This window comes from Anas platyrhynchos, chromosome 2 (assembly GCF_047663525.1).
Source record: "Anas platyrhynchos isolate ZD024472 breed Pekin duck chromosome 2, IASCAAS_PekinDuck_T2T, whole genome shotgun sequence".
Lineage (NCBI taxonomy): Eukaryota > Metazoa > Chordata > Aves > Anseriformes > Anatidae > Anas > Anas platyrhynchos.
Window position 1 is genome coordinate 4,013,340 of NC_092588.1, and position 25,970 is coordinate 4,039,309.

At 43.3% G+C, this 25,970-nt stretch overlaps 2 long non-coding RNA genes across 3 annotated transcripts; one reads left to right on the forward strand and one right to left on the reverse strand.

Moving 5' to 3' along the window:
- The first annotated feature begins 13,440 nt into the window (after window positions 1–13,440).
- On the forward strand, window positions 13,441–16,073 carry LOC106017739 (uncharacterized). The gene is made up of 3 exons (XR_002403110.4): window positions 13,441–13,741; window positions 14,069–14,331; window positions 14,501–16,073. It is a non-coding gene; the product is annotated as an uncharacterized lncRNA (long non-coding RNA).
- Window positions 16,074–19,461: 3,388 nt separating this feature from the next.
- LOC140001801 (uncharacterized) lies at window positions 19,462–25,968 on the reverse strand. Of its 2 annotated transcripts, XR_011807324.1 has the most exons (5): window positions 24,201–25,968; window positions 22,589–22,736; window positions 21,860–21,962; window positions 20,257–20,369; window positions 19,462–19,591 (listed from the first exon to the last, which is right to left on the reverse strand). It is a non-coding gene; the product is annotated as an uncharacterized lncRNA (long non-coding RNA). The 2 variants fall into 2 exon arrangements; XR_011807323.1 differs by having other exon boundaries at window positions 22,589–25,968.
- Window positions 25,969–25,970: the final 2 nt, after the last annotated feature.

The following is a 25,970-nucleotide window of genomic DNA, read 5'->3' on the forward strand; positions in this document are numbered from 1 at the left end:
ACAGACACTAAGTCATCCCTTGGTCTTCTTTTGGGCAAACTAAACAGATGGTGCTCCTAAATCTGCCAGTGAAGCATTTTTGCTGGGCCCCAAATCGTATCTTGCTTTTCCTTCCCACCAACACCAGCTCAGCCTTTTTCAACATTTCCTAAATGTGAACACGTAAATGGGATAGCATTTCTGCCACCAAAGGGAAAAGCTCACTACTCCACCACTTCCCATCCTGCCCTGGCCATTTGGCTACAGTCATGTCTAACTGTGCATCTGTCTCCTTGAAGGGAGGTTTTATTTATCCCAATCAGCTTATTAAGTCATTTGTCTCATGCTGTGTGGCATTCCCCCTCTTTAGCAGGAGGGGTTTTTAATTAAAATTGTCCGCTCGCGTCCCTGTGAAATCGAGGTGTTGGTCAGCTGGTAAAATCCTCTTATATAAAGCTCAACTTTCATTCTTTCCTATTCTGCTTCAGGACTGGGAAATTACCCCTTTTGATCTCCCAATGTATTCATTACTGTGTTGGGCCATCCTCTGCTTCTGTGAAAACGGGGTCCCAGCCATATGTTCCTAAGACACCGTCATCTTCCAATGCACAGCCCAAGCTGTCAGGGGGAAAGCTGAAATACTGTTATCTGGCGTTGGGCGTAATATCTCCTGTGCTAGAAAATGATCACACATCATTTGAGAAACTTCAAAGAGATTTATTTCTGGTTATATGAGACTTCCAGCATACATCTTGATGATTGAAATCTCCCATTACCTGGTATTTCTTTCCATATATTACAGATAAAAGCTCCCGGAGCAGCTCACCTCTTAATGTGAGCCCACGGTCTGTAATCCCCTTTCCTGGCACTCCCACACACTCGCCCCGCACTAACCCCCTAACTTTGATTGTTAAAGCTTTAATATCTTTATATTTAACAACGAGACAGGTCACAGGCTCCTTCCCATGCCGTCCCACCCATCCTTTTCTCTCGGGCACACACTGCTGTTCATACACAGCTTGTTGTCAGCAGTTTTAATGCTCCAGTCAGCCTCCAGTTTTGGCAACTACGCCTAATTTATTTTAACCAACAGGCATTTGCAATTCCTGTCGTTACCCACATTCCTCAGAAATGCGAAGAACGAAGGAGGAAACTTTCCACCAAATTTCAAGCCCTGATAATAGAAATTGGATGATTTGCTTGCACAAAATCAGCCTCAATGGGTAAAAAAAATCTGCTGGTCATACTGCGGGAGGTGTCTATAGGCAAACAAATTACCACTGCCCTGCTATGCCAGGCAGCTTGATTGAGGAAATCTGCTAAGCATCGTCAATCAGTCATCTAGGGAGTAATAAATAAAATTAATGGAAGAAGCTGGATAAAAGTAGAGTTGCAGGGGACTTGATGGCATCGGCAGAAGATGTTCAAAGCCAACCCTACCACGTCCTGCGTGGAGGAAGGCCCTGCAGCTTTGTTTGGGCCTGAGCAGGAAGGGATGTTTATAGGTTGTGTCTTTTAAAGAACGCCGTGGCTGAGTCAGAGGACGTGTTTACATTTGGTTATTGGGTGTTTTTAATATCAGCACAAAGTCCAAAGCATGAATTACTATAACGTGAAAAGAAGGTGAAGTCCCATTTTACTGATGTGACAAGTTGTAGTGCTGGAAAGATAATGGGGTAACGAGGCAAATCTCATACCCAGTGCAGTGATTTTTGCTCACAAAGCTGAGTATTGGCAGACCCATGGGGTTTAGAGCTGGGAAGACATGCACAGTGACACAAAACACCGAACTGATGGCAGCTCTTTGGTCCTGGCACATGTAACTGTAATTCCTTCAGAAATAGGAGGAGGCCATTCCTGAAATAATAAAAACTTCCTCAAAGCCTCTGAAAACACTCTTAATACCAAAAGCAAGAAGAAAATGGGACAGATTCAAACCAGCACTGCACCACGTAACAGGACCCCTCTCCCTGGCGGGGATGAGTTCCTCCTTGGCACAGAAAAACCCCTAAAAGACCCTCAGCCAGCACACGAAGAGTCAAAATCTCACTGTAAATATTTAGCCCAGACCTAAAGAAAATAAATTCTTCTGTATCAAGCTGTGAAACTCAGCACAATCAGACTGTGGCAGGGAAAGGGAGCCCTCTCCAACCATCACAACGCAGTGTTATTCTAGAACGGAGGGTTCCAGGACGTTTTGGAGCATGGTGCTCCTTCCTAACTCCCCAAAGTAAACCTTGATGCAAACAGGAAGAATATCTCCATTTTTCCCAGCCAGCTGCTAAGAACCTGGGCCCGGCTCAAAAGAAATGGGTCTCGCCTCGGCAGAGCCTTGGACACGTGAAACCCAAATGAACGGGCAGCAGGGATGGGTAGGGTGAGACTTGAGGTGAGATCTTTAAACACGCTGCCTCAATGTTTTCATCGGGGGGGGGCTGTGTCCTGTTCAGAACGATTTTCTTCCATTATGTCGGTTTTATTCGGTATTTTTAACACCGCTGATACGGTGGAGCCCTGCCAAAATCGGACGTTGAAATGCCAAAAAAAGAGGAGAGGCTCTGCTGGAGCCTTTCTGAGTCAATATAGGCAGGAAGCAGGGGAAGCCACAGGCACTTCTGTTCGTGCACAAGCTCCAGCCCCGTGCTGCAGGCTCCGGAAGATGGATTTGAGCTAATCGTCTGCATTAAACCCGTAATGGACCGTCACGGCTTGCAGGCAGGTGCGCTTTTATCGAGGATACTAATTGCCCTGGAAATAACACAGAGAGCTCTGCGGCCCTAAAGCCCAAGGGAGTCCGAATCCCGACGCGAAGCGCTAGCACTCGGTATTAATTTCACACAGAAGACCTTTTTTTTTTTGTTTTTAGCATGAATACTGTCCTTGGCATCCCATAAGACATGGTACATTCCTGTGGGAATAAAAGGAGGTCTGTTGGGGCTTTGACTGGTCTCTTGTCAGGCACACAAGATCTAATTCACTGTGGTATTTCTCCTTGTCCCACACTCCCACCGGCACCCTACTCCTTTAGCTATGCTGCTGGGAGGGTTCGTGTCTTCTTCTCCTGCTTCAGCTGCTGTAAAGCAAAGGGCAAAGGGATAATCTCAGAGATCAGTGCGTTGCTCAGCCCCAAGGTGGAGGCACTGGAGCTCATTTTTTTCGTTTCTGCTGCTCGACATAGTGGGGTTTGTCCACAGGTGGCACCCCCTTCGGTCATCCCAACCTGCAACGGCCAAATTCATTCCAGCTGCAGGTGTCTGAGTCCAGGCTAGTTTCACGATTTTCCCTTTTAATTGGTGGAGAAAAGCAGGTACAAGAAGGATGCCCTTCATCTCACCTTAAGTTTGGTGTCTACTGGCTCAGGTGAACTGCCCCCAGGAGGCCTCTTTGCCCCCATAACTGAAGAGGAGAGCCTGGATGCTCGAATGGGGCCGTTCCCATTGTCGGGACTCACTTTTAGGCTACATCTGAGGAAAAACACAGGAAACCTTCTGCCCTCCAACCATCCTTGCTGAGCTGGGAAAGAAACAATCTCAGACCCAGAGTATAAAGCATTTCCCTTCCCACAGCCTTTTCCTCTCTTGTCATTGGGAAGATGACATTTATATTTGCACAGCGTTGAGCACCAGGGACCCCCACTCCCATTTCATCCTTGGGCGCTGCTGCAATAAGAAAAATAAACAGCTGAACGTGCTGGTGGGGTTTGGGAGCGATGCCAGCTAGCGTTCAAAGCACGGGCCCGGTTATTTCCTGATGAATAACAGCGTTTACAGAAGGCCTCTCACCCCGAGGTGCTTCGCAAATTATAAACATACAGCGCCACATCACAGAGTGGGCAAAGCAGCCAACTTCAAAGTTTCGGCTGAGAAAATCCCCCACACAGCCCACTGCAGGGAGCAATTCACCTTCCAGATACCAAGAGGCCTGGCAGTCTCAAGCACGAGGCCGGGTCTGCTTCCAGCCCCAAGGCACGGCCGCACTGAAAGAAGACCATAGGATCACCTTGCCCCTCTCTGAAAATGACTTGGGTGGGGGTTTTTTTGGTGTCCTCTTTTCAATAAAATTATTTCCTCAGTGCCAAAGTTGAAGCCACCTGTTTTTTATTGATTTTCAACGTGTTTCAACAGGGTCCATGTGACGGTTCACCCTTGTTAGAAAATCATAGAATGGTTTGGGTTGGAAGGGATCCTAAAGATCACCTAGTTTAACCCCCCTGCCATGGGCAGGGACAATTTTTTACGTGTTTTACCTCAATTTCCTTCATGTCAGCCACCCCTGCCTCACAACCAGCAATCCTACCACCCCAAACTGGTGTGAACATGAGGAGAAACACAGAAGAAGAGGGCAAACATCTCAGGACTTATGCAGGTCTGTATAAAAATGACAACTAAAAATATCCCAAAAAGAGGTGATTCAGGACTTCTGGCTGAGTGTTGCCGGGAATTTTATCTGCTCTGATTTATTTTTGCAGCTTCTGAAAGCCTCGGATGGTGGAAGAGCCTGAGACTGAGCATGGAGGCAAGGAGCACGCCTTGAGGATGGGCCTGGAGGGACCTGAGCTATCTGCCTACCTTCTCTCTTAAAGAAAAAAAAAATAGTAATAATAATAATAATAATAATAAAAAAGATGCTCAATGGCATAATTTACATAACTGCAATCACATTAGCAAAATAGAGGAATCCCCAAACTAGAGACATTTGAGCATCCAGAAACCACCTAAATGCTTTCTTCATCTCTCCAGCTTTCCCAGCCCTCTGACTGTGCAGTCGGTTCTGCAAAGCCAGGTTTGTTTTCAGAGTGATTAACGATCAGCAGCAGGAATAGGTTTTTGGTTTTTTTTTAATCCCTTCTGCAGAGCAAGGGATGGAAAAAAAAAATGCAGCTGAGACAGAATTTCTGCCTCGTGCTTTCTGCTTGCTGCGGGTCTGAACTCTCGGAGCAGCAGAGGCAGCTTACAGGTGGTCGCTGCGCTGCTGCTAAAATTACCAGGAGAATATTTGCCCTGTATCTCACGACTGACCCACCCACTCATCCTTTCAGAACTGATGTTCCTATTCTTTTATTTGTATTAATGAACTCCACCCCAAGTAGCTTGCTCCATGATAAGAACTCGGATAATCTATTAACCGCCTCGCGTCGGGTGGCTGCCCCGGTTGAAATGAGATTTGCATGTCATCAGGCACGCATTCCTGCAATTCAGAGCCTCCCCTAATTGCATTCTCGTGCATATTAACATGAATTAAACCCCGGTTGCAGAGATCTCGCCTTCCTATTTTGTTCTTTTAATGGTTTTTGTTCTGGCTGTTGCTGCTGAATAATCCCCGCTTTGGCAATCGAACTGAACCGAAAGCGTTTTTTTAGCCAGTAGATAAAGTTTCCAGTGGAACAGCATTGCCCTTGATGAGTTAACCTCCCTGTGCCCTAGTGTTTCCTGTTTTCCCATTGTCCTTTAAGCTTTATATTTATTTATAAGCATTAAATTGGAATTTATGTACACCGAGACACATTGCAATTATCAATAATCTAATTAGAATAAATGCATAGAAATAAATAGGTATGAAATACTGGTGTCATTGCAGCTCAACCTTATACAGCATAGAAGATTTTATTATGCACCCTTATGCCAAGAAGTTAGGCTGTATCATGCCTAGACGTTATCTCATTAACATCCCGTTCATTCCCAAATCTACATCCAAATTACAATTGTTTGATTTAGCGTGTACACATCATTTGTAGGTTGTCTGCCTTTTGGGAAAGTCAAGAGATCTGAGGCTATTGCAAACATTTTAATTTCTATTCACACAAAAGTTTAGCATAATCCTCAGGTCCCTCCTTGGAGCTCAGAAGGTTTCTTTGAGAAGGAGAGCTCCTTGAATTGTCCTCTTTGCATCCAAGGCAATGACTACACTGCGGTGACCCTACCACATGAAGGTAGATAAAGCCACACACCGTGAGCCAAACCCCACGCTATTCATCTCTCACAGGGCAAATATGGTAGGTGCATGGCAAGATGTTGCTATTGCTGGGGAAAAAATAAATAAATAAATTAATTAATTAATTAATTAAAAAAAAAAAAAAAAAAGATAAAAATCACACCAAACACTCAAGGAGAAAAGGATAGCCCTCAACATTTCATTCTCCCCTTTTTGCCCTCCAAGTGCATTAGAAACCAGAGAGGTGCTGTGTGTTGTTGACAGCCGACTGGAAGGCTGAGGTTACATCCAGCACGCCAGAAATTTCTTTTAAACACCTTCGGCTTACAAAGCATCTGTGGAACTATAAACACGAGAGGCTCTGATTGCAACGGGGTGGCATTTGTCCTGGGAACACAGACTCTCCTCTAGGACGTGGCTCGGCGGATCATATAACCGGTGTCTGCAGAGGGACGGAAGCAGCAGCACTGCCTGCAGTGGGGTTTTCACCTTGCTGAGATCATGCCTGTCCTCCAGGCTGCAGGGGACAAGGATAATTTCAATTTATATATATTTGCATTGTTTATTTATGTAATACGAATTCATATAGCACCACAGTGCCATGCCTACCCTGCTACCGATACCCAAACTAGGAAACTTAACATTATTTTGGGTCTCTCTACGCCAGGCTGTGCAGCCTGTGCTGTGACTGTGGGGCAGATATATCCCATTACCTTTTTTTTTTTACACCATTTTTTAATGCAGATCAGGAGAAGTTTGCATTAGATTACGCATTTGGCTGTTGAGGGAATTGGTGTTAGGCTTCTGTAAGAAATGTTCCTTGCTACAGCGCAGCCGGTTGATGAAGTAACTAAAACAATACAAAACCACCGGGAAACACATTAAATGGATTAAGAGTTGGCTAACTTTGGGCCTCAAATATAATTATAAACAGAGAAATTTTCTTTGAGTGGGTGTGTGTTTGGGGAGATCCCATAGGGACTGATTCTTGGCTCTACACTAACGTAGTTTATCAGCAACTTGGAAAGAAGAAGAAAAAAAAAATTAAATAATTACCAACAAATTTTTCAGATGAGCCGAAGGTTGGGAAAATGGTAAAGAGCTGGAACAGAGGTCAGGGAAACAAATGAGTAATTGGTAGTCTGGAGGTAAGCAAGTACAGCCAAACGGAGTCACAAGATCAGAGAAAGAAGACAGTGTTTGCCTGGTGGGGGTTGAAGCAGTGAAAAGCCTTGACTGAAAAAGGCTCACAAGTCACGGTGAGCAACCAACTGACCATGAACTGACCCGATCTGTGTACATACGGGCAGAGGAAATCCAAGGGGAAGAGGAGGATTATGTTGTCTGAGTATCCTCCCCTCTCCAGACCGCTGCCAACGCATCGTGCCTTGCTCTTGCATCCACGAAACAAGCGGGAGGTTGGCAAGAATGTACAGGGGACTGAGAAGGATGGCTTCCAGGGAGACATTTAAGCAGCTTAGTCTGTTTAGCTAGTCAAAAGAAAGCTAAGGGGTGGCTAGACACTCATCCAAGTGCCTTTAGGGAGAAATCCAGCACCAGAAGTCATCTAGGGTCTAGCAAACAGGAATGTCCCATGCCACCAGCCCTGGGGCTTTCCCAACGCCCGCGCCAGGTGCAAGCCTTGCCTCCACAGGTGAGGAACACATCGACCTTTGTCTCAAAGAGAAATTCCAGTGCCTGGACAAAGCAAGAGCTGCAGCATGCTCTGGCAGGTCCCTGCCGGGGACTCGGAGCCCGTTGCGCACCGCAGAACTCCCTGGCTTTGGAGCACGAACGTGGCCAAAGAATTTGGGTCCAGGATCCTCCAGCTCTGTTTTCATTCTGTGGTTTTCGTCTTCGTTCTGATCCCAGTGCCAAAGAAATGTTGCATTGTTTGAGAGATTGGAATCGGGTGGCCCAGCCTGTCTCAGAACAAGCACTTTCAAAGCTTCCGTCTAATCTCTGTAGGGAGAAGGAGCTAAAAACCAAGAGACGAGGGGAGCAGGCTCAGGCAAGAAAACTGCTGTGCTTTTTCCCCCCCAAAATAAAGGAAGGATTATTCATTGACCAGTTTGAGCAAGAGAAAAATGGAAGGGTTGGAGAGCAGCAGTACTTTGTAATGTAGTACATCAGAAAGACAAAAAATAAAAAATGCCCATAAAAATGATGGGCATTTACTGCACCCATATCTCAGCAGTTCTGATTTTCATGGTCCTACCTGCTCCTCTGGGAGACCTCTTATCCCATCCCTTCAAAGGCCAGTAGCCAAACGTGACGGTGTAAGGAAGGTCAGAAAGGGGTGGCTAAAATCAGGCTGAATCCATCTGGCTGCAGATTCTGCCTTAGTGCAATCCCTCCCTTTTTTTTTTTTTTTCCTTTTTTTTTCCTTTTTTTTTTCCCTTTCCTTCAGCTCTACTGGGAGATGCTTGGAAGCACAAAGAGGGGAAAAATAACCGGTGAATACGTAACAGGAACAATTCGTTCTTGGATTCAGAGCTGTCTGTGGACAACAGTAAGCCAGTGTTTCGAGTGAAATATTTGACGAGCAATCCCCATGAGGAGTATGGAATAATTAATACCTAGATGTGATACACAAGGGTGTGGAAAGCTGGAAGTGGGTGTAGCAACGTGGGAGCATGGCAGTATCTGAGAAAAGCCCACGTCTTTGGAGGTAGCTTTTCATGGGGGAGCAAGTTGTGGGAAAAGTACATGAAGAACAAGCTGGATGCTTCAGCACACATTTTAAGTGTCTTTAAAACATTATAAGAAAATGTAAAAAAAATAAAAAATCCACTATTTTGCAAGCAATCACAATGCTAGCTGCATATTTTTAACTGCAGCAAATTATTGACTTGCTTGAGCTTCACAAAACATCGGTGAAACTTGTTACACTTAAGAAGAATTGCATGGGCTACTTTAATATTCAAACACTGCTGAATAAACAAGCATTGTTCTGTATTAAGTTTTCAACAAAGTGTTGCTTCTGCTGGTTGAACCCTGTGTTTGCTGCAAGGATTACTTTCTTATGGCATTTCTAAAAGCTAATGTGCAAGCGCAACATATAATTTGAGGTCCTTTCAGTTAATTGCCCACACAGCTGAATTCTGCAAAACTCCTCAATTACAAAAAAAAAAAAAAAAAAATGCAAAAATCTGAGCTGTTTGTTTATTTTCCCTTCAGTGGGAGCGAGGCTTTCTGCTAATCAGGGAGTGCAGCTGAAATGAATTCATCATCACAATGGTAAAACAAGTAGTGCATTCATTTAGCAGCCCGTTAAGCTGTGCATACATTTCAGCCCCTTTACAATGTGGTTGCTATGGCATTTGGGGGTGGCGGTGAAGATGACGGGAGATTCTCCACATAAATGCCAGACCGTGCTGTAATATATGTTGGAGTGACCTGCTATTAATTCGGTGGCTGCTCTTTTATCATGAAAAACAGATCAGCTCCGCTTTCCCTCCAAGAAATGGATGCGAAATGTGAACCAGCAGCGGCTACAGGAGCATAAATCACGTGGAAAAACTTTAAAGGTTGGGTTTGTGTGTTACTGGGGCTTTCTGAAACCATGAAGGATTATAAGCAATAAGGGACAGTCTGCGCTGAGAAGTTGGGCTGTGCACCTGCCCATGGACTTTCTTCTAGCAGTTCCCTCTTGCCAGAAAATGCAATGATTGTCGGGAGCTTGTATTAATTTATATACCCAATTATAATCCCCTAAGAGTTTTTTCTACGGGGCTGTGAAACCTGCAGCAGGGATGGGTGTTCCTTGGTCCCATGCTCTTTATTTGCAGAGAATCTGGCAGCCTGTTTTCCTTAAATTCAGGAAGAAACAAATAACAACAAATCTCTTTCGTGACCTTTTTCCTTGGGGCTGTGTCATCTTTGTGTTAGGGGCCAGCGGTACCAGTGGTTGGTGCCTTCTTACTCAGGGGGAAGGTGACGGCCTTCCTGCTGGGCACACGTTTCTGACACCGCTCTAGAGGTGAGTATCAGTGGGAATTTAGAGGATGTTGGCACCAGGCTCTCCAACCTGAGTTTCTGTGATGCTTGCAGCAGGCTGCCCTATGGTGAGGGAGGCGCTGATTAAGCCATTGCCTGCTGGTCGCTCTGGCAAGTAAAGTGCCACCAGAAAGAAGTTCAGCAGAGGATGCGAAGCCAGCTTTTAGGTGCCAAGACTTGTCTTCTCATCTTCCCTACATTGTTTTCTGCCCTGCAGGTCCTGACAAAGGTCACAGCCGGCGATGTGGCCTTTTCCATCAGCCCCCGACCCCATAAAGAGCCAGCACGGGGAATACTGGGGCCATTCACTGAGAGCTCCCGGGCTCCGTACACAGGGGCAGCCAGAGTTTCTCTTGTTCTGTAGAGCAATTCCAGCTCATCTGGCATTTTTCATTCAAGAGCATTAACCTACAGTCTAATATAATTATGCACTATATGCTCTTAAATTTTTATTTAGTTACACGCACTCGAGAGCAAATGGTCTCTTTTTCCCCTGGTATATCCACATAACTGCTCTCAGCGTTAATGGGATTTACAGGGGTTTATCAAGTGATAATCAAAGCCTATTCTTCAGCCTCTGCTAACATTTACTGTGTAATTTCCTGCTCTCCCAACACACGGGGAGTATAACTACGCACTATTAAGTGTAACACAACAAGGGGGGGAAAAAAACATTTAAGGTCAACGCTCAGCTTTACCCATGCTGTCATTGGAAACCTGTTAGACACAGAGCTCTTCTTGAAGCATTGTTATAAATCACACAAAATGAAGCAAATCAAAGGGAAAACTGTTTTACAAGCCAGGCTCCATGTGGATCTACAAAGGATGGTCCTTTGTGGCACCTAGGTGAGTCTTTGTAGGAGCTCCACAAGAGGCATGTTTGAGGTTAGAGGGACCATGCAGCACCTTGCTCTTGCTCAGAGAGGAATATATGAAGAAGACAACTCCAGCTGGGCTGATTCAACTTATTCTTAGGTGCCTGCAGCCTCCTGCCAGGCAGGCGTGAAGCAACAAGTCCTTCAAGTCCTGCTGCCTCTGCTCTTCAGTGCCCAGAGGAACCGCTGCCAGCGGGCGTGCACCAGGCTCCTCACAACCCTGCTCCATTCCTTTAGGGCAGAAAAAGCCACGTTCTGACCCGTGTCATTGAGCCGCAGCCAGTTCTGCAGGGTTTTTAAAATAAAACATATTTGAATCTCTTCTTAATGCCAGTATTTTTAATGCTTGGAGGGCTGAAGTTTGCGGCATGAACTTTCTTTGCAGGAAACAGGCATAGAAACACACAGCCTATGTCTAAATATTTCAGGCATATTTTCAGTTTAGGGGCTTAATATTGCTCTCCAGCCTTTTCTTCCATGCCACAGCAGAAGGAAGTTGTGGAGGGGAAGCTGAATGGGGAAGGGAGTATGGACACACAAGCAATTTTAATAACCGCTAATACAAATTCTAGCCACATGCTTAGCCGCCTCCCAGAGCAAATCAGATTAGCTTCAGCAATAACACCTCACAGATCTCAGTTCATTGGAAAAAATGAAAAAAAAAACCTTGCACAGGGTTTGCACGGGCTGAACCTGGGTTGGTGCTGCTGAGTGACTGCCACCAGCTCGCTGCAGCTCGGAGGATGGGCACACCTCTACTGCTGGTGCTCAATGCAGCAGCCGTGCACTTGCTTTTAACCAGGGACTGAAAGAAAATAGGAGAGAGGATTGGTTTTTTCAGTTTCATAGTGGAAAACTTGCCTGCTCTAAGGGGAATGTCAGGCAGGCTCAGCTGCAGGCAGATAGAGCCAGCGGCATCCCACACACATACCAACACATGCACGGGGAGCGCACACAATATGCAAACACCCTGAAATCCCAAATAAATATCTCGAAAATCAGTTGTGCTCCGGGGGAAAGAAGGGGCCTGCCCACACACAGAATTAAGAAGTTAATTAGCGTTTAAATATTTCCTTGCAGCTTTGGCACTCTTGCGGCTTCGATGAGTATAAAACCAGCAAGAGCAGGGTGACTGAATGGGAGAGGAATGGTGCTGGGTTTCAGTAGGCTGAGATAAATGATAAACGCAAAGCATGCAGGTGAACTGTGCGTGCTTTTTATTACAGCTTTAATACGGTATGGTTAGCAACTGAGGGTAAAATATGCTCAAAAATGCTTATTCTTTTTGATCTAGCAGTGACCTTTTAGCATGGACCCCTGCAGAGGTGACAAAGCTAGCTGTGGTCTTCTGGAAAAAGGATGAAGGAAAAGGCACTTCAAGATCACAGAAAATCAAGGCTCAGCCACGGGGAAACATATTTTCATCCTGTATACCACCAGACGTGATGAGCTATTCATTTTGATACCTTCCCATGTGTGACCTCAAGGTGCGATGTGTTTCATTGGCTCTGCCACGAAGACTCGTCCATCACTTACAGTGAGAGAACGATGTGGTATCTCTTTTAGGGATGGCAACAGAGAGAGGAAATGATGCTTACCTATTCCTGCAGTGATTTGGCTATTTATCATAGAACCATAGAGTCATAGGATCATAAAATCATAGAATATCCCAAATTGGAAAGGACCCACAAAGTCCAACTCCTGGCTCCACACAGGACTACCTAAAAATTACACCCATCTACCCATCTGGGACAGAATTTACTACAGCTGAGAAGTGATAGGATGCGAGGAAACTGTCTCAAGTTGCAACCAGGAAGGTTTAGATTGGATATTAGAAATAATTTCTTCACGGAGAGTGGTCAAGTGCTGGAACAGGGAAGTGGTGGAGCCCTGGTGGTATTTAAGAGATGTGTGGACATGGCACCAAAGTTTAGTGATGGGACTTGGTTGGTCAGGTTGATGGTTGGTCTTGAAGATCTTTTTTGACCTAGGTGAGTCTGTAATTCAATCATTTTGTTTTGGTAGCTCTTCGAGTGCCACCAGAAGGCAGCTAAAAGAGTCCTGGGGGAACCAGCAGTGTCTGAGGCACCCTACTGATGGTTTTACCTCACACTTAGCGCTACTGTGCAACTCCCAGTGTGAATAGACGGATGGTGGGAAGGAGTATGGGTTTATACTTCTCTCTCCACAGCTTAGGCTTTTGGATTTGCCTTTTTGAAAAGTTTTTCAACTCATAGGTTTTTAACTTCTAGCCGGAGTTTTCATGTTGCCTCCGAGGCAGAGCAGTTTCACTTCAGGTATTGAAGCTACGCATTCCTCTTTTCAGGTCTCTAGGGGCATGAGGTGTTTCTGCTTCCAGAAATGTGTCTAGCATGTCAAAATGGAAAGATCTTTGCATTTTCATTTTTAAAAAGGTGGTGGGAAGCTTTCCAGACTGAAGTACTCTGTGATCTGAATATGCACTTTCCAAGGTAGGAGCCTAGCAGAGCTTTACATAGGACCAGAGCTTTATAGGAACATACAAGAAAGATGGAGAGGAGGAACATCGCCCCTTTAAAGCTTACTAATTGCTGCCTGCATTACAGTTGTGACAGCCTGACGTTTTACAGCTCGTTTCTCTTAACAGCTGATAAATGGTTTGGTTTTATGTGCTATTCCTTGTCTCCAGAAGTTCACTTGCATCAACAAGAATAAGATCAACGTTCCCCGAGCGCAGCTGCAGCAAGGCAGCTGGCTGCTATCGATCCTATTAAATGTACCTCTCCTGCTTCTCTTCCAGCTTTGCCAGGACTCATTTTCTGACCTTAATCCTGATGTTTTCCCTGTTGAGGTGCCACCTGACTCAATGGTAGACAGAATACTTCTTACCTTAGCTATCCACTTAGCTCAGTCTGTAACGTGCTTTGAGCTCTTCAGATGAAACACCACAGAAGTGCAGGTGTTATTGAAACACACAGGTGGGTAAAGCAGCCTTTCTGGAAAGGACTCTCACGTTCTCGGCTGTCCTTGGCACATTCTGGACACTTAGGGCTGAATGTTTTCATTTAGACACAGAGCGATGCGTCAGGAACAAGAATGTTCCTTTAACCTATTTTATTAGAAACAGGTATTTCCATTTCACTCTGATTAAGAGGTAAATTAATAAAGTTTTGTTTGTTTGTTTGTTTGTTTTCCTGCCTTCTTCAATTAATACACATGGTTTTGAGTATTTATCTAGAAACTTTTAACTATATTTAAGAAAACTCTGATGGTTTGTTTGTGTTTTTTTTTTTTTTTTGAGCTAGGTGAACCCCACAGCCCAGTTCCCAATGCAGCCCCAAAGCAGCTTTACTGATTACAGCAGCATGGGGCTGGAGTGAAAAGCAGAGGACGATCATAATTTGAGTATTGCCACCAAAGATTCAGCATCTTAAAAGCAAAGCACAAAGGATTCTGTCTATCATCAGGGAAACAGCAAGCCTGAGAAGTCAGAGGATGCTCAATTTGTCTGCCACGGTGAATGATCCCTGGCTGCTATGCAAGGAAGTGCAAAGCAGCGATGTGCATGGTTTGTAAAATCCCTTCCTTTATTTATTTATTTTTGAGGGTGTACAGCTTTGTAGGAGGGTGTTGGAGGACTTTATAGGGGAAAGGGAGATAAACCCATAGAACTGTTTGTACAGTCCCCAGGGAGTGGTTTTTGGAGCGAACAAACCTAAACACAGTTTTTATTTCAGAGGGAAGCATCTGACCGAATCCCAAGGACAGCTGGGACTGAACTAATGTTTATGCACTGCGGATGCTCAAGGGAAAGGACCCAAAAGTGAATGGGGAGCCGAGTCATTTAGGAGGGTGGAGGCACCTTAAAGGGAAAGAGGGGAACCGGTTGCCAAGAAACTACCTTGGGAAAAAAGCAAACACAAACAACTCCATGGATAAACGGAGGGTGGAGGCTGAAAGGAGGCTTCTGACTCGTGGCTAGCTTACTGTACACCCTAGGACTGGGAAGTTAACTGTTTTGTGGTTGAATTCGGCCAATTCAGGATGAGGCTCACACCACAAGGTGGATGGGGCTGACTCACAAGCTTCCTTTCAGAACCGACCTCCTCTGTGGGACGGTCCTAATTGATGCTGTGCCATCCTTTCCTCAGCACAGGACCCCAGGTCTGAGTATTTCCCTTTACAGGAATAATAGTAAATATTAAATAATAGCAACAATGTAAAAAAATAAAAATAAAATAAATAAGATAAAATAAAATAATAAAACCACATAAAATATGCTTTTAGAATAAAACCACAAGATAAAGGGCTTGCTCCCCAGTTGGGATGGACAGGGCTGGTTCTCACTTCTGCGGCCACATGATAGGAACGAAGGATTTGATTCAGGTCAAATTAATCGCCAAAAAAGGGCTTGATTTCTTTTTGGACCAGAAGTATCATTAGCTCCTTCCTTATTCTGCTCTTCCAAAATACTTACTGCTGAACAAGAGAGGAAAAAGGATGAATCACTGCAAATATTTGGCCGGTTTAGCAGTAGTAAAAGCCTCTCTCCTATAGCAATCTCTTCCTCTGTGGGCTCACTTCAGCTTATTTTAGCTCAGGAATGAATGTATCAAGCATGTCTCTTGAAATTCAAGAGATAAATACTTTAATTTAGAATGAAAGGGCAAAATAATGAAGGAGTCTTGGTCTACGTACCTAAAAATAAACATGACCAAGTCTTGTTTTCAGGGCATCAAATAGTCCACAGGTGACTTTCCTGCAATTCTAGTATTTGACGCTACAGCTGCAGTGTAAGAAAAACAACAGAAGCCAAATGGACTGTGAAACAGTCCTCATTTATTGTCGAAAATAGTCTAGTATTTGTATTATTTTTACTGAGGGAACATTGTTTGGCATGGTAGCTTAAAATAACACTGCCATTGCTAATGAATTTGTTCTTTTAATTTGTGTTTCCTGTGGAGGATTGCTCAGGCAGAGATTGGAGGGATGCAGGGACTGCATCCATCCCCACAAAAACCAGGGCTGCAAACTTTCTTATAACTTCTGCTAGAAATAAATGGAAAAGACTCCAACTCTTCACCAGCTCTAGAGAAAAGATACTCTCTCATCTGCAAGGAAATCAGAAATAACATTTAAATTCCTTACATCCTATTGACAATTTTCATATATTTTATATAAATTTAATATTAGTATCTTTTCCACAGGCACTGTGCCACTGCTTTCAGACAGTTCAGTGGTTAAGTGGCCCATATCAAAGAAAGCCTCCTAAGATAGTAATTCCAGGTACAAAACATTGGAAGTTACCTTTTTTGTAATGGTAAGTGGTAAGACTTGAAGATAGAAATATTTGATATCAACAACAATCATGAAAAACTGATGAATTTATGTTAATGTTAAAAATATTTGATATTAACAAAATATTTGATATCAATAACAATATCAACAATTGGAAAATAAATAACTGATTTAATTAAAATATAAAGTTTTGTAAAAGAAGAGAACTAATTTATACCAAAGTCCAGCAGTACTTAAAAACACACGAGCATGTTTTACAGGGCTGTGGTAAAAAAAGCTGCCATCAGTCTTCAGAAAAAAAAAAAAATAATAATAATAAAATGACTTTGGAAATAATGTAAAGAATCTATAAGGTTGGTCCCAGCTATATAAATAACATTGCTAAGTAAAACTGTGCGAGGCTTGGCTAACTGAAAATGGAACTGGAAGCTGGGAATCCTGAAGGGACTTTTGGTAAGTTATTTCTCCTTTTCTATTTATAATTTCTGGATTGTATTAATTCTCTACAGTACATACACGCATTTTGCAGAGCTTTGAGGTTGGTCTAAAGGCTGCTGAAGTCCGATGGAGATTTTCTGCTGATCTTGGGGTAGCCTCCCAGCTGGGAGACGCCGAGCACTGCGCACCTTCACCCCGCACCTGCAGCAGCCAGAGCATCGCTGTGGCAGATCAATGCAGGGCAGGCACAGCAGATGTGACAGCACACGTACTGCCTTTGGACCTTCTGGGGTTTCACCCCTTTGGATGACTCTGCTTGTGGATTTGGGAGAGGATCCTAAAATATAGGTATTAATTTCCCTTACTTTTATCTTCTGTAGCTAGCTGATGCTCTAAGCACTTAAGAAGGTCCGTAAAGTTTTCATCAATAAGGTCAGAGCGTGATTCAGGTGACTGCAGACATATCATTCAAGGTGAGATGATGCACATTGTCCCCTTCTTTGACTTGATTTTCTTGATTTGACTTTATAGATGCCTCGCTCAGATCAGTTCTGCTGCATCGTTTGGGAAGGCTTTTTGGAAGTGTTGCATCCCACGAAGCAACAGGCCTGTTTGCTCCCAACGAGGATGGAGAGGAGGGAAATGAAAAAGGCTCAGAGCCATGCAAAGCTTCCATTATCTGGAAGAAATGCTGCAAACAACCTAATGTTTCTTTGTTTGGCTACCCAGACATTTCAACTGGTGGTTCTGCAGCTGCTTCAGAGCTTCTGAGCTGGTCACTGTAATACCTTGATGTGCTCAATGAGATTTTTTTTTTTTTCTTACTAAATCATAATAATGACCAAAAGCAGAAATATTCCCAAAATACCATATGCTTCTCAGAAGATTTACATATGATGTTCAACACATAACTTAAGGAAAATAACATTCTCTGCAAATATTAAGATGTTCATTGCCATCTGGCTAGAAGCAATGAATTTTATTTCCATTCCTGACCTCAATACCTGTGAGTTTCTGTTTTCAGACAAATTGCAGGTCTCCCTTCCCTACAGCAAAGGGGAACCACTAAGTACCTCTAAAGACAATTTGTTTTTTTAAGCATGAAATCTCTCAAACATCTTAACGGCCTTTATTTTTTCCTACATTCCGGACACGTCCCTGATTTAAATCATAGCAAAAGACAGCATTGGGGGAACTAATAACAGGAGCTTGAAAAATCCCTACACTTTGGCACCTGCATGGTACATAATTAACACCAACAAATAAAAAAGGCTGACAGAGGAGCTGATCTAGTAACATCAAAAGAAACCAGTAAGGAAACATTTGCTCCTCCGTTACACACAACCCCACTCCGTCCCTGGAACTGTAGAAGTTTTTTTGTAAACTTCAGATAAGAGATCAAATTTCTATTTAAAGATGTGTTATAGGTGTTTCAGCAGCCATCAATTTGCTTTTCTATAGCTTTGAGTGCCTTGCAACAATGTGAGATTGCCACAAAGGGCATGAATCTTTGTGCAGTCTTTCTGCTACAGCAATTGGTTTCAGAATAAAGGAACCTGAGAGAAATATTTGTGTTTTCCAGTGCTTGCCATGTCAAATCAAAATGGCACACAACCTCAGGATATAGAAGAACATCACTTAAAGAACGTGGTCTATTCTTCAGGAGTTACTGAGATGAGTTGGGTTGGAAGGGACCTACAAAGCACAAACTCACTCTGTATGTGCCATAATTTACTGGAACAGGCTGCCCAGGGAGGTGGTGGAGTCACCATCCCTGGAAGTCTTTAAATGACGTTTAGATGTAGAGCTTAGGGATATGGTTTAGTGGGGACTGTTAGTGTTAGGTCAGAGGTTGGACTCGATGATCTTGAGGTCTCTTCCAACCTAGAAATTCTGTGATAATCAACTAATTCAGTCCCTCAAAGCAAAGCACGCTGCTTTAAGTCTAGCCAAAGGTTTTCTCTCTTCCTTATTTTGATGCAATGCTTTTCCTACAAAGTGCAGAAACTCAGGTGTAGCATTGCAGTAGTCAGATATTAAGGCGCTTCACATAACATCTCGAAAATAGGCAGAGATATTGAGCCTGTGCTGAGAAACCAGTAGGTAGAACTAAGAGTGTCTGGTGGCACAAAAGACACTGTAGAAAATCTCTCTTCATCGATATACTGCAAGTACCTACACTCCAGTGAACATCAGTCAGCACCGAAGGGACACAGAATAAAATATGTGTGAATTGGACAATCCTGCAAAGAAAGTATTTTCTGATTTTCTGATGCATCACCATCTTGTAAACATATCTGCTATGATAATTAACTCCACATTTTATCTGTTGCAGAGGCTCCATTCAAAGACTTTGTGCATGAGTGGTATCCTTCTTCTTCAGTGTCCTAAATGATAGTAAATTATCATTTTGTAATTAGGCAACTGAAGAGCATGGACCTGAAATCAAGAAAATCAGTCTTTTTTTTTTTTTAATTCTATTTTTATTTCATCTTTCAAAGCAGTACAGGATGAAAAAAATTAGAGGAACAACAGAAGTCTTCTACCTAGATACGCTCCTTCAGGCTGACTTAAACTTATGAGGTCATTTATTCAGCAGTTCCCAAATAATGACTTCATTCAGACAGCAGGGACTCCCGATGCAGCCATCGGAGAATAAATTCATGCAGGTCAGCAATATCCTGACTATAACTTAAAGTAATTGTTTTTTAACAAGAGGAGAATGTAATGCAGGGGGATCGTCTCTGAATATGGGATCAGGAGACTTGCCCCACCCCAGAACTAAGTGCTAGAAGGTGTCTCCTTCACCACTGCAATGCAGCTATCAAAGCCAAAGACACCTTTGGACCAGCAGAGCAACTGCAGCCCCTAGCCATCAGTCTGCTGTGGGAGTGCAGAGAAAGAATAAAATTTCCATTACCACAGCTTTAGGGGAGATGGGGAGAACCCTAAAACTCAGAGGAAAGGAACAAGCACCAGGCCTGTATACCATTCCTAAAATCCAAACCAAAATGGCATCAAAGTCGTCACGATTCTGGGACAGACCTCAAGATGACTGGTCACATTGCCACGACTCTCAGAAGTCCATCTACCTAAAATTAAAAATCAGGTTGGTAACAAAGCTGGAGATACTACAACTGAATAAACAGAGTGGAAAATAAGGGGGGTATTAAAAGAATCAATACTCACAACAATTCAAAATCATTCACTGAATATGAAGCTGGCCAGCAAAGACCATCAACATCCAAAAAAAAAGTTTTTCGACTTAATGTATTTCCCTCTGTTTGAAAATAAATCTACAGAAAATTATTCTCAGATGTCTAAAATGTTGTTTAAACAACAGCGAGGATTGCAGAAATGAGAGTGTTTTTGTTTTCCCATTTGCTCAAATCCTGAGAAGTAAATAAAAGAAAAAAAAAAAGGACAACTTTTCTCAAAGGTGGTCATCTAGACTGGACCACCATAGGTGTCCAGAAGTAATATTAGCTAATCTTATCAGAAACAGATAAGGCTTAAGTAAGTCTTAAAATAAGGAAGTCAAACTATTCCTCGGCAGCCACCCCTGACTTCCTTGCTGGCTGGACGGCTGTCCCACGGGCCCGGTGTCGCTCTGGCGATCGGGAGGATTAGATCTATACATCCACATCTGACTGCCAGAAGTGTGCTGAAATTTGCATTAAGTACAAGAACTCCTTTGATCAAAACATGGCATACATTTTACACATCAAGGGGCTCTACAGGAGAAGTGTAAGCTTACCAAAGCAGCTGCAGGGATTTGGGGAGGGATTTGACAGAGAACAGAGCGATGACATCGCTGTCACAGTTTCTGCAGAAGGCTGACTCGATCTGATTAATAACAAAGAAGCAGGACTGCATGAGGACAAAATTAAAAAAATGAGATGTTTTAAGACCAGTTTGACAACTACAAACATCAGGCTTGTGGGCTGGTTGGAACTGGAAGGCTGTATCTTTACTGGGAAAGCCACCAAGTGTACTCCTGGAAAGCAAACTCAGTTGCTCTGACCCCAAGTATCCCAAAAGCACGCACTCCTCCATTCCCCTTCTCTTCCAGGTCTGTCTGAGAAAAGCGTGCAACATAGTTAAAGGCATCAAAATGGTAGAAAAATGTTTTTTGTTTCTTTGTTTGTTTGTTTCCCATTGGGAAATCCAGGAGATTATTATTGTGCTTCTAATTAAGACATTAACATTTGCTTTGGAGGTTGTAGTTAATAACGGCAACTCATCAAGAGGGTCCCCCAGCCACTAATTAGTTTTTTCCACAACCAATTTTCAACCTGAATTTTCCCTTCATATTCCTGTGTAGTTACGTCAATTTCCCTTGGAATTTTCCTTAAGAATTTCTTTGGGTTTCTTTATTGTTATTATTTTTAATAAATCAGAAATTATTTTATATATTTTTATATTATTTTAATATTATTTATATATTTAATATATATTTCAAAATAATGTTATTTTTAATAAATCAGAAAATGCTTCTTTTGGTGCCTTTCCATTCAGTTTATAGTCCAGACGCTGTCCAGAGATGCTAATATAATGTTTTGCTTATTTTTTTTAATTAGGGGAGAAGCCAAAGATGTGCATTTTGTCATTACTAACATTTTGGTGCCTTATTTCACCAATGTCAGAGTACTGAGTAGACACCCTGTATACGCAGTTGAAGACTTCTTCATCTAGGATTGATTCAAAGGATTTTAAAAAGCATTTTCTCTGCTTATGATGAAAGATGTGACTGTGTATTTTGTGAAATATTTAACGTCTTGCCATTTTCTCCTTTTTTCTAAATCCTCCTGCATTTCATTGTCACAGCTTGAATTAGCCCTGCAGTTCAGAGCTACCTGTCTCTCACCAGCCTGATCACTCTGGTTGTTTTGATGAATATTTACCATCCTGCAGGAAAGCTGAAGACGCCTGACTGCAGCTGTGCTCCAAAACACCGGAAAGGACTGGGTCTTTTTAAAGCTATTACCCCAGCTCCGTCGTTCAATAAAAGACAATACATGCTACACTATAATGAAGTTTCCTATCTTTTTGTTTATACCATGCAGCACAGGTTTAATAACTGCTGTAAATTGAATGAGATAATGGCGTGGACTAGACAAATAATAACATTAGTATTCAACTGAATGCCTTACCTCAATATTAATTGTTCAATAATGACTTACAAAGGATAGTCTCATTTCCATCTACCAACAATCTCTGTGGAGACAAAGCTGGCAAGCAAATTATTTTATTTTTCTGTACAAATTTTCAAGAAATAGAAGAAAATAAGAATCTTAGAAGCCCAAGGTGCAAGTCGTATCTCATAAAAGGTTATCTGTGTACAGATTTATGCTCATTACCTAAGCTCTCCAGCAGTCAGTTGAGAAAAATAGATCCAATCAGAGAGGGATTCCTTGTTTTCTCAGTAGGTAGGATGGGAGAACTTCTGAAGTGCCTGTCTTTCTGAAATGCAATTATTAGTTTGGATGAGAATATGGAGTTAGAGGGGGTAAAAAGGCAACTACAAACAGCAAAGATCTGAAAATGAATGCCTTATTGTCCATATAGAAACCATGACCATCATCCTAATGTGTGATGCATTTCTGCTGACGCTTTTATTCTGGGTTAACTGTTTAACTTGTCATTGGATTTAAAATTGAACATAGCTCCCCTCTCCCAGCTGAGAGCTTCAGTCAACAACTTTTATGGAACTTCCTCTACAATTGAATAAAAATTGCATTCGGTAAGGTGAGAGAGATTTCCCATCAAGTGTTTTATCAAAATAGGCATGTTGCTGAATGCTTCTGTTTTAATATTTTGCTGATGGACAAAGCAATGAGAAGCCAACAAAAAGTAATTTCACTAGGATATAAAACAACCACTTTTCAGGAATTGGTAGAAGCCATCAATTTGATATTTGTGCCTGACAATTACGGTGGCTTTCTACAGCAGGGTTGATAAGAGAAGAGCAACTGATGGGCTTGTGCAAAGCATTTGACACCATCCCACATGATATCCTTGTCTCTAAATTGGAGAGACAGGGATCTGATGGACGGACCACTCAGGTAAGGAATTGCCTGGGTGCTCACACTCAAAGAGTTGTGGTCAGTGGCTCAATGTTCACATGGAGATCAGTAATGAGAGATGTCCCCCTCTACTCTGCTCTTGTGAGAGTTCACTTGGAGTACTGCATCCATAAAATGGGGAGAATTGGTACGCTGATGCTTCCCAGAGAATCTGCGGAAGATGAAGTTATAAATACTCAGGAATAGTCATCATTTATTAGAGCAAAGATGTTTGAAAAGCTACCTGAAACAAGAATGTTTATTAAACCTGTGTATCAAAACAGTAGGATGTACTATGTGTCATAGGAAGTGCATATTGTTACTGCCTTACATGCTAAAGATACAGCTCTGGAGAGGAGCTATTTGCTTTCAGGCCTGTTCAGCCAGTGAACACTGCGTGAATGTGGCAACTCAAATAATGTCTCAACTTATCACTGTAAAAAATGGCGATAACAATATCCTCTTCACAAGTTTGTTCGGAGGCTAGTGCACTATGATGTCTTTGGATGAAGGCTGAGACAAAAGGAAACAATAATTGGGATCAAACGCTTGGATGGGTCATTTAGTGCAATTCCCTGTTATCACTGGTAAAAATATCATAAAAATTTATGAAGATACATTTTCCCTTTCCAGTAATGTACCTCCACTCCCTTCCCTGCCTATTACACAAGATATGCTTCTGTTTTTACTCATGCACTTCCTTCCATTTTTACTATCCCAGTCCCCAAGAGCATTCAATTTTTCCTGTGTGTTACTGTGAACATCCTCTTTATTGATGTCTCCCAACTTTCTGTCATCAGTAATTTTAATTAGTGCATTTCTACCTTTTTTTTGGCAAGAGCATCAATAGTGATCCCCAGACCAATAATTATAAAATAACTGAAATCATTCTTCCTTCCTTCCTTCCTTCTTTCATTTCTGCATAGTGGTCCAACTTTGGCTAAAAGGGTAGAGAGTATCAGCTATCCTGTCTAGCCTACAGCCTGCTGGGCCAAGGACTCCCAGGAGACTGGCAGATTCATGTACAAACCCCATAAGCTAAGGAAGTCACTGCGTCTCCCATTTTTTTGGCAGCCTATCTAATGGCCCAGTTCTTCTATAAAAGGTTGATGGTAATGCTGCACCTGTGTTGAAAAGTTTCTAGGACTTATTTTTATACAGCGCTCAGTGCATTTCTATCGTGTTTATCCCTGGAAGTCTTTAAAAGACGTTTAGATGTAGAGCTTAGGGATATGGTTTAGTGGGGACTGTTAACGTTAGGTCAGAGGTTGGACTCGATGATCTTGAGGTCTCTTCCAACCTAGAAATAGAAATTCTGTGATTCTGTGTTCAGACCTTACCTGATAGATTGACTCCCATAGGGGCTTGGGACATTTTAGTTGGGATTCACCTGATTTGAAGTAGCTATTTACAATCTAGGCATCTATTTGTTTAGCATGGCTCCCTTGTTTCCTTATAGTACCTGGAAAGCTAATCAACCCGGTCAGTGAGGTTTAGAGCATGCCTTGTCTTGCCCTAAAGTAAACTACCGATGTTTGATCTGATGAGTCAGCCTAAATTCCATTAACTGCATCGACCGGTGCTCCATCGATGACAAAGAAAACCCAGCCAACTAGCTCCCACTGAAGCATCCTACCTTCAATTTCCAGCCACAGGGGCAACTTTCACAGAGGTGAGAGCTCGGGACCTGCTCAAGCTGGGTCTGCCTGGGCTTCTCAGGCTCAACTGCCACTAAAGGTGAGAGATATAATAAGGATTTTTAAAGTGGCTGCTTCAAACTTAGTTGTTGAATATATGCAATGACTGATAAGCATGCAAACACTGTGGCCATGCTTAAGTATCTCCTTGAAAAAGAATATTCTGTCTTGATGAGTCATCAGGGCACTTAAAATGATTAGAGGACTGAAGCACCTGTTGTACAAGGACAGGCTGAGAGAACTGGGCCTGGTTAGCCTGGAAAAGAGAAGACTGAGGGAAGACCTCCTCGATGTGTATAAATATCCAAGGGGATGGTATCAAGAGGCTGGAGCTGGTCTCCTTTCAGTTGTGCCCAGTGAGATGATGAGAGGATAATGAGAGGTAATATCACCAAGCCCAACCACCAGCCAACACTAAACCATGTCCCTAAGCGCCACATCCATGCAACCCTTAAATACCTCCAGGGGTGGGGACTCCACCACTTCCCTGTGCAGCCTTTCCCTGTGCCTAACCACCCTTTGCATGAAGAAATTCTTCCCGATATCTAATCTAAACTTCCTCTGGCACAATCTGAGGCAGTTTCCTTGTGCCCTTTCACTTGTCACCTGAGAAAAGAGACTGACACCCAGCTGGCTACAACCCCCTCACAGGTAGTTGTAGAGAGCAATGAGGTTAGGGCTACAAAGATGGTGAAGGGCCTAGAAGGGAAGATGTATGAGGAGTGGCTGAGGTCCCTTGGCTTGTTCAGCCTGGAAAAGAGGAGGCTGAAAGGAAACCTCATGGCGGTGTACAGCTTCCTCATGAGGAGGAGCAGAGGGGCAGGCGCCGATCTCTTCTCTTTAGGGGCAAGTGATAGGACCCTTGGGAATGGTGTCAAGCTGCGACAGGGGAGGTTCAGGCTGGATATTAGGAAAAGGTTCTTCACCAAATGGGTTGTCGCACACTTAACAGGCTCCCCAGGGACATAGTCACAATACCAAGCGTGTCAAGAGTTTAAGAAGCATTTGGACTGTGCTCTAAGTCATATGGTCTGAATTTTTGGGTAGACCTGTGTGGAGACAGGAGTTGGACTCGATGATCCTTATGGGTCCTTTCTTGTTTGGGATATTCTATGAGGTCTCCCTTCAGCCTCCTTTTCTCCAGACTAAACCCTGGTTCCCTCATTTCATGTTTTCTAGCCCCTTCACCAGCTTCATGCCTTTCCTTTGTACACGCTCCAGCATCAGGCTGCCCAGGGAGGTGGTGGAGTCACCATCCTTGGAAGTCTTTAAAAGACGTTTAGATGTAGAGCTTAGGGATATGTTTTAGTGGGGACTGTTAGTGTTAGGTCAGAGATTGGACTCGATGATCTTGAGGTCTCTTCCAACCTAGAAATTCTGTGATTCTGTGATCTTTCAGTAAAACAAACACAGACGCACTGAGAACACCAGCTGAGCGCACAGAGCTACCCCTACCACTCAGGAGGGAGGACACAGGATTAAACCTCTATTCTCCCCACCTCACCCCTTTATTTTTCCCCCCAACCCTGCGTGCACCTGGAGGGCTAGCAGCAACCACTGACCCCCCAAACCCCTCCAGGAGGGGGCCGCCTCCATAGAGGCGCTTGCGCGGGCGAGGCGGGGCTCTCCCCTTACAGGGGGGCGAGAGGGGAGGCAACCGGACCCTTTTTTCTCCCTTTTTCTCCCTTCCCTTTCCCCTCCCCTCCTTC